Genomic DNA, 12,085 nt, shown 5'->3' on the forward strand with positions numbered 1-12,085 from the left:
AATACTGCAGTCCAGCATTTGCAAGCATCTGCAAACATCTGCACATGAGCAAGGGGATGCAATTAAGCACTTACTGAATCAAGACAGAAAATATGAGAGAAGGGGACTTGCCCTTCTTATCTGTAGGGTAAGAATTTACCCTTCCCTTGATAAATTCTTACTCAAACTGCAGGTTGAGTACAAGTTTGAATCAATTATCCAACTTTAAAGCACTCATCATAGTGATGTCTTTCCTTCCTCAGAAGCACACATCTTTCTGTTGCTAATTGTAGTCCCAATTATTCTCTCTCATCCCATGGGGGAATAAACCAGCAAAGCAGTTGACCTACTAGTACATACACCCTTGAGGACCTTACCCACGCAGGGTCCCCTCCAGTTTGGGATTTGGAGGGGACACTCAGGTCCCTGCAGACATTAACTGCTCCCCAGGTGTTTGTCTGTTCTTGCAGTGCTCCAGTCGAGGGAGTTATTTTATGTACATCAGTGGGTGCAGGATTCATCCCATGTGAAGGACAACTGTCACTTTATTAAATAGTGGTATCAGTGATCATCTGCCTGGTGGTAGCCATGCCTCGGTTCATGGCTCTACATCCAGAAATCAACATATTCTGATAGAAAAGACCACCTCTCATATAGTCTCATCCCATACAATTTTGCATGTGGTAATACATCCCAGTGAGAATTTTAGACAAATAGGGTCTTAAAATCTTATCTCAGATCTTGCTCAAACATGAGATTTTTGTAATCATAAATGCTAAAAATACAGCTCCCATGTAAGAGCACTAACTGCAAGTGGGATTCAGGCTTGCCTGAAATTGCTCCAGTCCAGGAAAGTCACAGTTAATACATAACTCTCTTGACAAACAGCTCAGATGACAACATACCTATAATTATCATTATATCTGATCATGTTGCCTGGGGAAGAAGGAAGGTGATACTGCAGATGTGAAAGGGTCTGCATCGTAGTGTCTATCTCCCAACCAATGCTCCAGACCCCCTTAGACCTCTCCAGGAATTACTGCTGGCTAGTTGGTCCTGGGAAGGCATCTGCTAGAGATGCTGTGCGCTCACCTGTGCATCCCTAATTTCGTGAGTGTGACGCAATGCTGGCAAATTAGAGCAGCCTAAAACACAGACAGGTAATAGAAGCAGGGTAGGCTTGAGCTTGCGTCTTCTATCCCTGTGAGGTTTTCAGGGCTGGCAGATGGGAAGCCAAGTACTTACGCCATCGTCATTACTACCATGGTGTTGCTTGTATGCCAGCTCCCTGGGGTGTGAACCAGCTACCTTGACTGTGCAAGGGACAGAAAGGCCAATATATGACAAGGTGGATGGAGAGAGGCCATGGGTCTGAGAAGGCAATGGAGTTTGTGCCCTACATCTTTGGGGTTCATCCTGCCCAGTGTAACTTTCCTGCAGTGCTCCTAAATTGGCATCAGCCTGAGCCACCTCTTGGCTTGCCAAAATGCCCTTGGAGACTTACCCAGTCTTGGCTTTGGTGTTGTCTTTGCACCTTATGTGTGATCCTGTCCATGGGAAAAAACTTAACACAATTGGCTCAGCTGGGCAGGCTCCTAGAAGGGTTCCTCCCTTTTCTCTGAGCTGAGCACTTGTTCCCATCAAACAAAAGCCCATCACATGCCCACCAGTTCAGATGGACCAGTCTCTCTAGCACAACGTGAGTGGTGATACTCTGTATTTACACTGCTAGCAGAGATACGAGGCTGTACTTCTCGCATTTGATCTAAATACTCACTAAATTCCCACAAGGAATATTCCCAGGGTGAATATTCCCAAGGTGAATATTCTTATACGATTTTGCAACTTTTTTTTTTTTTTTTTGGCTGAGGCAGCAGCGTTTCCTAATGTGTAAATTTGCCTTTTTTTGCCTATGTATGAGTCTTAAACTCTATCAATAACTAATTGTTTCATGTGTCTCAGACAAAGTGTAATCAACGGAGAGGATGGTGGAGAAGTGTGAAATGACAGAGTGACATTCTATGCTTAAATAAGCAAACTACACCCAAATCGAACAATGGCTTGAAAATGTTTCCATAATAAGGGTGCATAAATTACCCCCATTACTTGGAAAGCTCTTACTTGCATCTTACCAGGCACATTTCTAGTATTCACAGGAGCTGATACACTCCGATCATGATAGACATGCCTCTGTTACAGTAATTATAAAATGCTTTGTGAAAATATTATTGTGTCTACAGAGCTACTGAAGTTGTACAGTCTTCTTGGTGTTTGTTTAATGCCTCCGTGAATTTAAAAAATATAACTAAAAAGAGGAAGAAAAACTACATTTGGAAAAAGACAGACCACTTTTTGATATTTAGTCTCTGCTAGGGGAAAAAAGAAAATACATCCTAAATTGTGCCAATACATGATATGCACCAAGTGGATAATGTAAACCTTGGAATATTCATTTGAAAAACATGTGCAATAAATCTCAATTGGATGAAAACATTTCAAGAAGATTCACTGATGTTTTCCCATGTATGATCTCTATTACATACGTATGTGTACATATGTAAGAAGAGAAGGGTATGGGAGGAGGAAGGCTTTATTCTGAGAGGTCCAGAGCCACCCAGAACTGGGTGCTGCTGGCAGTGCTGTCCTGGCTCTGCGCAGTCCCTGTAGAGGGTGAGAAAAGTGCTTCTCTCTCTTGCTCTCACCTTGCAGTTTGAAAAGGAATTGCTAATCAGTGCACAAGTAGCTTTGTCATTTTGGGGCCTTACCACTTGAAAAATAGCAACTTTTATTTTTCCTTTAAAGGGAAATCGTGATGCAGTTCAACCAAAAATAGAGCCCTTAAAATTATTTATTTCGAGACAATAAATCCCACCATTTAATATCTTTTTTTTTATTCCCTCAATTGTTTTGTTTTACTTGAATACCTCTGGTGATGTAGAGCTTCAAAAATTCAATTTAAAACTCTTCTGGATTACTGAAAATCTGTAAAATAATGATATTAATGAATGAAAAAGAAAACACAGCAATTAAAGAGATATTATTTGCTTTTAATTTCGTGGCTGGCTTTATCATTACACTGAGGTAACATGAAGTATCTGACCTGCACATGATTTCAGTCCTTATTACAATTGCTGGATTTATTAAAAAGATTGTGTTAACTTTATTTTAATAACATGGGAGTCTTGAATTATTTTCAATATTAAAATCAGTTAACATAAATAAAAGTCTAGAACAAATCTGAAATGCCTAAAGGATTGTTCTGAATAAATTTGAACACACAACGTGAGAGGGAAATGTGCTTGCATCCTATTATTTTTATTATAAAGATGTATGTGGGGCTAGGTTGGAGAGAAATTGTCCACAAGCAGTGAAGTGCAAAGTGTGAAATAATAAATACACTCAGTCTTTAAGAAAAATTGCCCAGTTTTAACAAGCTAACAGGGTATGAACGCATGAAAGGCATTGCCTGTATTTCAAATTAACCATAGCAAGCCCTTCCACTTACCTGGAAAACCTGATCCATACACTAAGATTTTGTATGTTAATTTATACCACAGAGTTCTTAACATCTGACATCGGCTCTAACATTACAAGTTGTGCTATGACTTTATTAAGGGATGATTTCCAAAGCCCTAAAGAATACTTATTATGTTGTAATATATATTTCTGAAGAGGATTAGGTCTTTGATGCTAAAACCTAGACGTTTTAAAAGTGAGTTTACTGAAATGAAAAAGATTACATATGTTCTTTTGTGTTGCACCAGGTAGAGCTTTTTTCACCTTCATTTCAGCTGTATCACAAACCTCAGTGGTATCACAACGGTGAAATGCTTTTAAAATCCCTCAGAGTTTCATTACTCAACGGGATATTCCTGAAGAGGACCTGGGGCTTGTGCTGAACCACAAACTGAATAGGTAATGATGGAAAAAAAACCCCAGAAAAATACAGAAAAACCAGGACACATCTCTTCCTGCAATGTGTTAACATGAAAATCCGACCAAGCAGCAGCTGTATTTTAGGGGCTGTGTCTGGTTTTGGATGCCAGGCTTTAAAAAGGACAGAAAAAGTTGAAAGAAGAGCAAGAATGACAAAAAAGTCAGGAAACTTGACCTGCAAGAGAAGGTTGATGAAACTGGGTTTGTTTAATTTAGGAAGGAGAAGACCGGTAATGGTTTTCCAAGATGTAAAAGGTTGTTGCAGAGAAAAACACCATCAGTTGTTCTCCAGATCCGCTGGGGGTAGAACGAGAAATAATCAGCTTAATTTGCAGCAAAAAAAAAAGTAGGTTAGATATTAGCTAAAATGTCAAACTATAAAGAGAGTTAAGCACTGGGAGAGGTTACCTGAGAGTACTGCAAAAAATCTGGCACTGGAGGGTTTTGAGGCTGGGTTACAGGAGCAGTGGGGGATGCTCCTGGTGCAGGAAGGTGCCTTGAGCGTGGAGCACAGAGTGTCCTTCAGGGCTCCCCCAGCCCCACAGCACTGCCCCCATAAAAATCATTGCAGAATTGTCTGGTCAGGTTAGGATTTTTAGACAATGGCATTTTGTTTGACATAGCCCATGTTGTTTTTTTTTTTCAGTTACCAGCATTAGAAGTAATACTCTTCTTTTTGCCATTCTCCCCACACTTTTTTGACATTTCCCCTCCCAGGTTAGTCCCTCTTTTACTACCAACACATAAATAACTTTTTATTAGGAAAATCCATTGATTACCTTCATTGAAGACAACTGACATTACATATGCGTAACAGCAAAAAGCTTCTTGTTTCTTCACTGCCTGCAACCCTTGCCAGCATCACCTGCAGTATATGTTCCCCAGAGCCCAGCAACCAAAACAAGCTTGTGTTTCCCTGTGGGATGGCTCATAAATGTCTCAGTCCTCAGCACTGAAGTCCACTATATCCCCAAGGTCACTTCACTCTCTCAGGCAAGGAGATATTGGATATTGGTCAATATTGCCTTCCTCCTGCAAGCAAAATGCAACTTTTTGTTATAATGGTAAAACTCACTTGCTCAAAGGGGAACTTTCTAAGACATCCATTTGAAGTGGAGCCATGAGCTCTTTTAGATACAAAGCACTGATAATGCCACCACACCTGGGGTTTTGCAGCAAAAAGGAGTGAAATCTTACTTTTTTTTGGTGTAAACTGAGGACAGTGAAGGAAAGGAAAGGGAAAGGAAACTCTTGAGAATGCATGAAAAAGCAGTAAACCACACATGGACAATGGAAACATTTATTAGAGTACACTGCAAAGGCATGAAACACTGATATCAATAAAAGACTGTAAGAAATCAAGACTGAGACTTCAACTTTAATGCTTAGCCTGACCCTGCAGATGGCAGCTGCCATGCTCTTCCTTCTCTGCCATGATTTCCTGTCACACATCTCCACGCTCCCTGCTTGTGGGGCAGAGCCTGGAGCTGGTGGTGGTTTTATTTTTACAGTTGGGTACAATAAACACCAGACTTTGTGGATGGCTGGAGCAGGAGAGCAAGGTCACAGGGAAAGGGATGCTCATAGTCACAGAGGAGAAAGAATCCTGGTCAGTACATTGAATCTGTATTTTATATTAAACCATCACTGGAAAGGCTTGAAGCAGCTTTGCCCCTTAGTCAGTGATGAAGCCCTTGGGTTTGGTGAAGCTCCTTTTTGGGAGATGTGAAGTGCTGGCTGCCCACCCAGCAGTGCAGGCTCAGCCTCTTACTCTATTTCATAACCAGCTTTCAAGCTGCAGGACAAACACCTTTGCCTTTATCAGGGCTGCTGAAAACCTGTACAGATTTTATATGTGTTTAAAATTCATGAGACGGAAAAAAATGGAGAGGGGGATGTGAATGGAGCACCTTTGCACGGGAGCTCAACTTGAGAAGAAGGTGTAAATGTGCACTCTTTTCATCCCGCTCTGTTCTCTTCTCAAAGAAAATCCCCAGTGAAATACTACTCAGAAAAGAGTCACTTTCAAATAAAGGAAATGAGTGCTTTAAAAGTGGCATCTACATGCCCCAAATCTAGAGGGATCTTAAAAGATATAGCAGGAATCTGCTCTCAAGCACTGATGCCATCATACTGTCAAAGACAGAATAAAACTGTATCTGACAGAAAGCTTGCTTGTGTGCCAAACAGAGCCTGACTGTGTCCTCTCCATAAGCACTTCTCTTACACAGTAAAAACCTAACATATATCAGCAAGAACTGACTTGTACTGAAACAAGCGTCCGTGGGTGCTACTGGGAAGTGTAGGTGCTGTGTTTTTGTAATGTGCTATCAGCTCACAGCCAAGTAATCTCAAGATACACAGTCCCGTCAGGTTCCTCAGCAGCACAGAATAGCTTGTTTCTGTCTGTTTACAAGTCGGTTTTGCCCACTACTCATGACTATCAGTTGTGCCTTCCACCATTTCTGTTGACAAGGGGCTTCACTTTAAAGGATGGTTTAGGATACTATGAAGATTTTGGAAAGGAGCATCCATGTTTGCCTCAAGTAGCAGAAAGCCTCTATTCAGAACTGCACCCTGTTATATTACCTTGTTGGTCACCCATTTTGCCAATATTTGCAAAACCTCTGTACCAGATTTTCGCTCACTGTAACAAAGAGCTCTTACTGTGGCCTTTTCTTACTTGCTATTACTCCCCAGAAAATTCCTTCTTTAGACAGAAAGCAAAAAAAAAAAAAAGGCTTCTCTTCTACTCCGCAAACCTTTCGATCAATTCCCAAAATCTCTTCCATATACCTGGGCTCCCTGTCCTGGCTCCTCTTCCTTTCCTCCAGCTTATGTGAAGCACCTTCTCTCCACTTCCACCCATCTCAACAAATACACATGCATTCTACAAAAACAAACAAGCAAACAAAAATCAAACAGGCACTGGAGTATACATTTTCCAGATGTTCATTTGGAGTGGGTATTGAAGCTGCAAATGTTCTCACCCCTATATCCTCTCCCTTTACCCCCAAGCATGCCTCTATTCTGTTGTTTGCGTGGTGTGTTTTCAATTTCCATTCCCAGTCCAGCCTCTCTCTGTGACTTGCTGTTGCTCAGGAGCTTCCATCCATCCTTCCATGGTAGCTTACAGGCTGATCAGTCACACGGAGAAAGGTTTGGCTGCACCAAGCTGCCTGCTCAGCCTGTGGCACTTCTGCTCCCTCCCTTCCGGAGCTGGAGGTGGCATGGGTGCTACCTTTGAGGGGTGCCCACCAAGCTATGACATGGGCTTCAATCTCCCTTCCCTGTACCCAGGATATTTATTGCCAGCTGATTTGGCAACCCCCAACAGAAGCCTTAGAGGAGCCAGCAACATGAACCTTGGCTCCAATATTTGATTTTTTCTTACCTCTTTTCTGCTCCTGTTTCTCAACACACATCCCAAGTGGGTCCTGCAGTCAAGTGCTCCTGCAGTCTCTTTGCTCCACTCCCACTCTCTCACCAGATGCTGCTGGCGCTGGGGCCCATGAGCATACCTATTCTGTGTTGAAATAAGGGAGAAATGGTGAAAGACAGACCCAGCTTTGCCACCACCCGCTCCTGCCTGCAGGGATAAGCACCTTGCCAGCACGAGCTCTGCGTCCACATTACTCTACCTTTTCATAACTCAATCCTGCCAGCTTCTGAACTATTTTTATTGCTCTCCTCTGAATAATATTCAATCTGTCACTATCTTTCAGGTAATGTGGTGCCCATAATTAAATACTGCAGGCACTACCGCACCAGAGCCATATGCAGACGGACTATTACCTCCTTGCGCTGTGATGTGATGTCTTCAGCCCCAAATCAAATTGGCCTTTTTTTGCTGCCATATCTCAAGGCAAACTCATGTCTAATTTACTCCACACTATCATCTCTAGATCTCTTGCAGCATTACTGCTTCTTGAGTTTTTATCACTGATTGAATATCTGGGGGTTAGATTATTTTTCCACAAATGTAGTAGCTTCTATTTCCTATGTTGAATCTCATTTTATTCTCCACTCATTTCCCCTGCCTTTTCAGATTCCTTTACATTATTTTGCTCTCATCTTTGGGATTTCCAAATCCACCCAGCTTAGTTTAGTTTGCACATTACATCAACAGACCATTCACCACTTCTTTCAGATCATTAAAACAGCTGGTAAATATACTCCCCATCCAGTAAATCATTTCAGCACATGGTTATAACCATTAGGAGTCAATGGGGCTCAAGTATGGGATGATGTGTGTGCTGGTACACTCATTAGTTTGGTTGTAATAGGGAACCATCCTTCATGTTTGAAGTGCAGTGTTTGTGGTGTGGCTGTAGTGGGGGGAAACAGGGTGACATGGGGCAGAGGAAAGAAGACATTGCGTGTCACCAGTGAAGCAAACCCATCATGGGCTGCCAAGTGCATTTGCATGTCCTCACCTGCACAGCTGGGGCTTACGTCAGGGTCTTTTCCTGTTGAGATGCCACCAAAGCCTCCTCCAGATCACCTTGTCACCATTCCTCAGTTCTTTCTGCTGAGAGACATTCAAAATCACGTCAATCTGAATTAATGTTGAGAGTAAGTCACCAGGAGACAACAGTGACTGTTTTATTAAAATCCAAGGACCCAACTGAGCCGTCCTGAACTGCGCTCACACAGATAATCCCATATAGTTTGAGCATCAGACCTGAATTCACAAATTATCTATTTCTATAAAAAGGAGCTCAATGTTTGCCAGTCATGTTTTACTTTTTATAAAGCCAAGCTGCTTATTTGCTTTGTTAACTTCTGAGTGCCCAACCCCACCAAAGCCAATGAAAAAATGCCCTTTGGCTCCCAACATTTTCAGATCTGGCTGCAAGGATTTATCTACCTGGAGAAAAAAGTCTGAAATTTATGCAGTGAAATAAAAATTGTCCCATTATCTGAAATACAGATACAGTCTTTGAATAATCTGTTCTAAAGTAAAAGGCATTTAGTTCTGGAAAACTCCACTTGGAAGGAATAGTGATTATTTAGAACCAAACCTTCATTTATCTGGGGATATTGCCCACAAGGGGAAATGCTCCAGAGAAGCTATTTCTCATTCTCCTTGGCTTTCTTGTTTAATTTATTTATTGTTTAATTTATTTATTTTATTTTAGCCAGTTTGCCTACATAGACAAGCCGCAATTGATATTACTCTTATAATTTGTCCCTTTATATGAATTGGTACAGTAGCAACTGTAATAGCTATTGTTATCCTTACTAGAAAACAAGCAGGACCAGCTTTCTTCAGTAACATTTTCTTCCTATTTTTCCTACAGCTCTTCATCTTTTACTTCAGGAAAAAAAAAAAAAGAAATTGTCAGTACTTTGAAAATTTGTTTGCTAATTTCCTTAGAAATCCAGGTTAGGTAGTTTATATATGGTCGTATTTTGTAGAATCAAACTAAACTCCCTTATTTATTGTGCTTGTCCTTAAGAAATTCCACCTATTTGGGTAAACAGGTTTGTTGTAGGACTACTTGTGAAAAGTACCGTTTTAAGTATATATGTAAAAATATCTTTGGAAAATAAACCGTGATGGTGAAGAAGGCTGGCGGATGGCTAGTTCTTGATGGAGATGCTTCCACCCACTTGCTCAGGCAGGAGCAATACAAACCCTGACCTGTCTGTCCACTCAGATGAACCCCCACAGCCTCAGGTTTGAGGAACAAATGCTCATAGTTAACAACTTAGCATCAGTGCACGCTCACAAATAATCCTTGGAAAACACTATTTAATAACAGATGTCTCAAAATCCTATAATACCCTCTCAGGCAGCCTTTGACCAAAAAGCAGAAAAAATTGGACAGATAATTTGCTATACATTTCCTCACTGTTTTCACCTTTGCTCACTTCTTTTTTTTTATTAAGTTTTCTGACCTTCCCAAAAAAATCTCCTCAATTTCTTTTATTCTTATTAAGAATATATTTTTTTTAATAAAAAAAATTTATCAGTCCAGGCATTTTTGATTCACCCTTAATTTAATCCCCTTCTAATTAATTAATGGTCCTACTGTCTCTCCAGAATGCCTTTTCCCTTCGATATAGGTTTTAAGGCCCTTTGTAAGTTCTTTGGTTAGCTTTAAATTCTTTTTCCCCCCTTATCCTTATTATTTCCACTATAATACCTAACTGAATATGAGTATGCTTGTTTGATTCCTTCCCCTGCCCCCTCTTGCTTTCTAATTTTGACTACAGCTTTTTTTTTCCCTTTTTTTTTAATTAAAAAAAATTAAAGCCTCAGATCTTAGCACAGTCCCTTATGAAGCCACATTGGCCGCTTCTTGTTCTCTCCGTTCTTCATTTTGAGAGGAGCAGGAGTCTCTTGCAGCTTAATTATGGTTTCTTGCAGGAGTCCCCCTGCTTCCCCTCACACTGGTGGCTGTACAGTATTCCTCCTCCTCCGCAGACTTTCATTAAATACAGTATGCACGGCGCGTACCAACCTTTTAGATCCACCAGATTCCTCCCCTGCTGATATATAAAAATACCTGCCTATGGATTTACTACCAGGCAGGCTTTTTCCTACTCTTTGCCTTGTTTCTGGAATTAAATCCACTTCCAGAAGGACCTGGGGATGCTGTTTCTTTTGTTATCTTCAGCGTCCATTAAATTGTTTTCCAGCAAACGTGGCTACAAGGTTGTAATTGATCCATGGCCAACGTTTTGGCACATTTTGTGTATTTCAGCTGATATAGTTGAAACAAGGGCCGGATCCTGTGCAGGTATAAATCTATGCAGCCTTTTACTCCCTTAGACCTGCTTTCTGTAGGCAGTGGATGCGGCTCAAAGTTCCTTGAGACACTTGGGAGCGATTTCAAATCCCTTCTAATTTTCCTGATAATATTGACACTCCTGGGTGCTGGTTTCCTTGTAGCTTTTATCTATTTTTTTTTCTCTAAATATAAACCTGCAAATGTTGATAGCTTGAGGTTCTGGAATTAGCTCTCAGTCCTCATGAAGCTATTTTAATTAGAATGGGAGGGCTCTGTTAACTAAAAGTGGAAGAAATATTGATATGAGGATGCTCTGAATTGTGCTCAGCCTAGCGAGCATCTTGTAACTCCTTGTGAATCCTGAACTATAAGAGATTTTAGAGTTGGGGGGGTTACTTTTTTTCCTCTCTTTTTTCCTCCTTTTTTTCCCCTTGACTTTCTTTTTTCCCCCCCATCACCTACTATTACTGGCTCAAATCTTTTGTTCTCACATCTATAACATACCACATTCCCAGCCACCCTTTTCACAAAACACATCGAAACCCAGCTAAGCCTACATCGGATGCCTTACAGTCCTACTATATTTGTTTACATCCACTTGGTTTTAGTTCCTCGCTCTTTTTCTCCATAGAGCCTTTGCCCCCTGGTTTCCTTTGAGCTGCCTTTCATGCCAGCAGACTCTGGCCGGTTAATTGTTCATCCGGGATAGGCGAGGTTGAGCCGGGCTGAGACGCGTTTCCTCTTGTTGTGACAATTGTTTGGACTGTTCGGCACTTCACGCTCGGATGAGTTTTTCTCTCTCCGCTGCCTGCACTGCCTCAGTTGGCTCTCCCGCGCCTCCTGTGTGCAGACACATCCCAGTACGGAGCTGTGTTGGATTCCCCTTTGGTGAGACTTTTCCTCTGCCTCTGCAGCAGACTTGTGGCCATTCAAGTTGGGGTTCTTTTGCCATCCTCCACCAGAGCTGAGGGTTTTGTCCCAGAGTCAGCGTTGTGCGGGCTGCCCCAATATTGACTCCCAGTCCTTCTGGACTTTTATTTTATTTCATTCAATGTTGGCACCATATGGCAGCTATGGCAACTGAATATATAACCCTATTCAGTTTCTGACTCCAGTCTGGCCTATTAAAAGGCTTCATGCTCTGGTCTGGGAAGAAAAACCCCAGTGATTCTTACAGAACATAGTTGCAGAGAAGTTCAAATAACACTTAGCTGCCTTTCAAGTTTCCCTTTTCTTATATGAGAGATAGAAAAATGAAATATAAATATATTTGACATGTTTCACATATGGCAAACATACAACCTATGATGTTGAAAGTGTAACAGGTTAGTTTGAATTAATAATACAGTTATAGCATATATAAAATCACAATATGTGTAAGGCCCATCAGCAACGTATTTGTGTTTATTTTTGTTTCATTTTATTTACAA

The sequence above is a fragment of the Melopsittacus undulatus genome, chromosome 1 (genome assembly GCF_012275295.1).
Source record: "Melopsittacus undulatus isolate bMelUnd1 chromosome 1, bMelUnd1.mat.Z, whole genome shotgun sequence".
Lineage (NCBI taxonomy): Eukaryota > Metazoa > Chordata > Aves > Psittaciformes > Psittaculidae > Melopsittacus > Melopsittacus undulatus.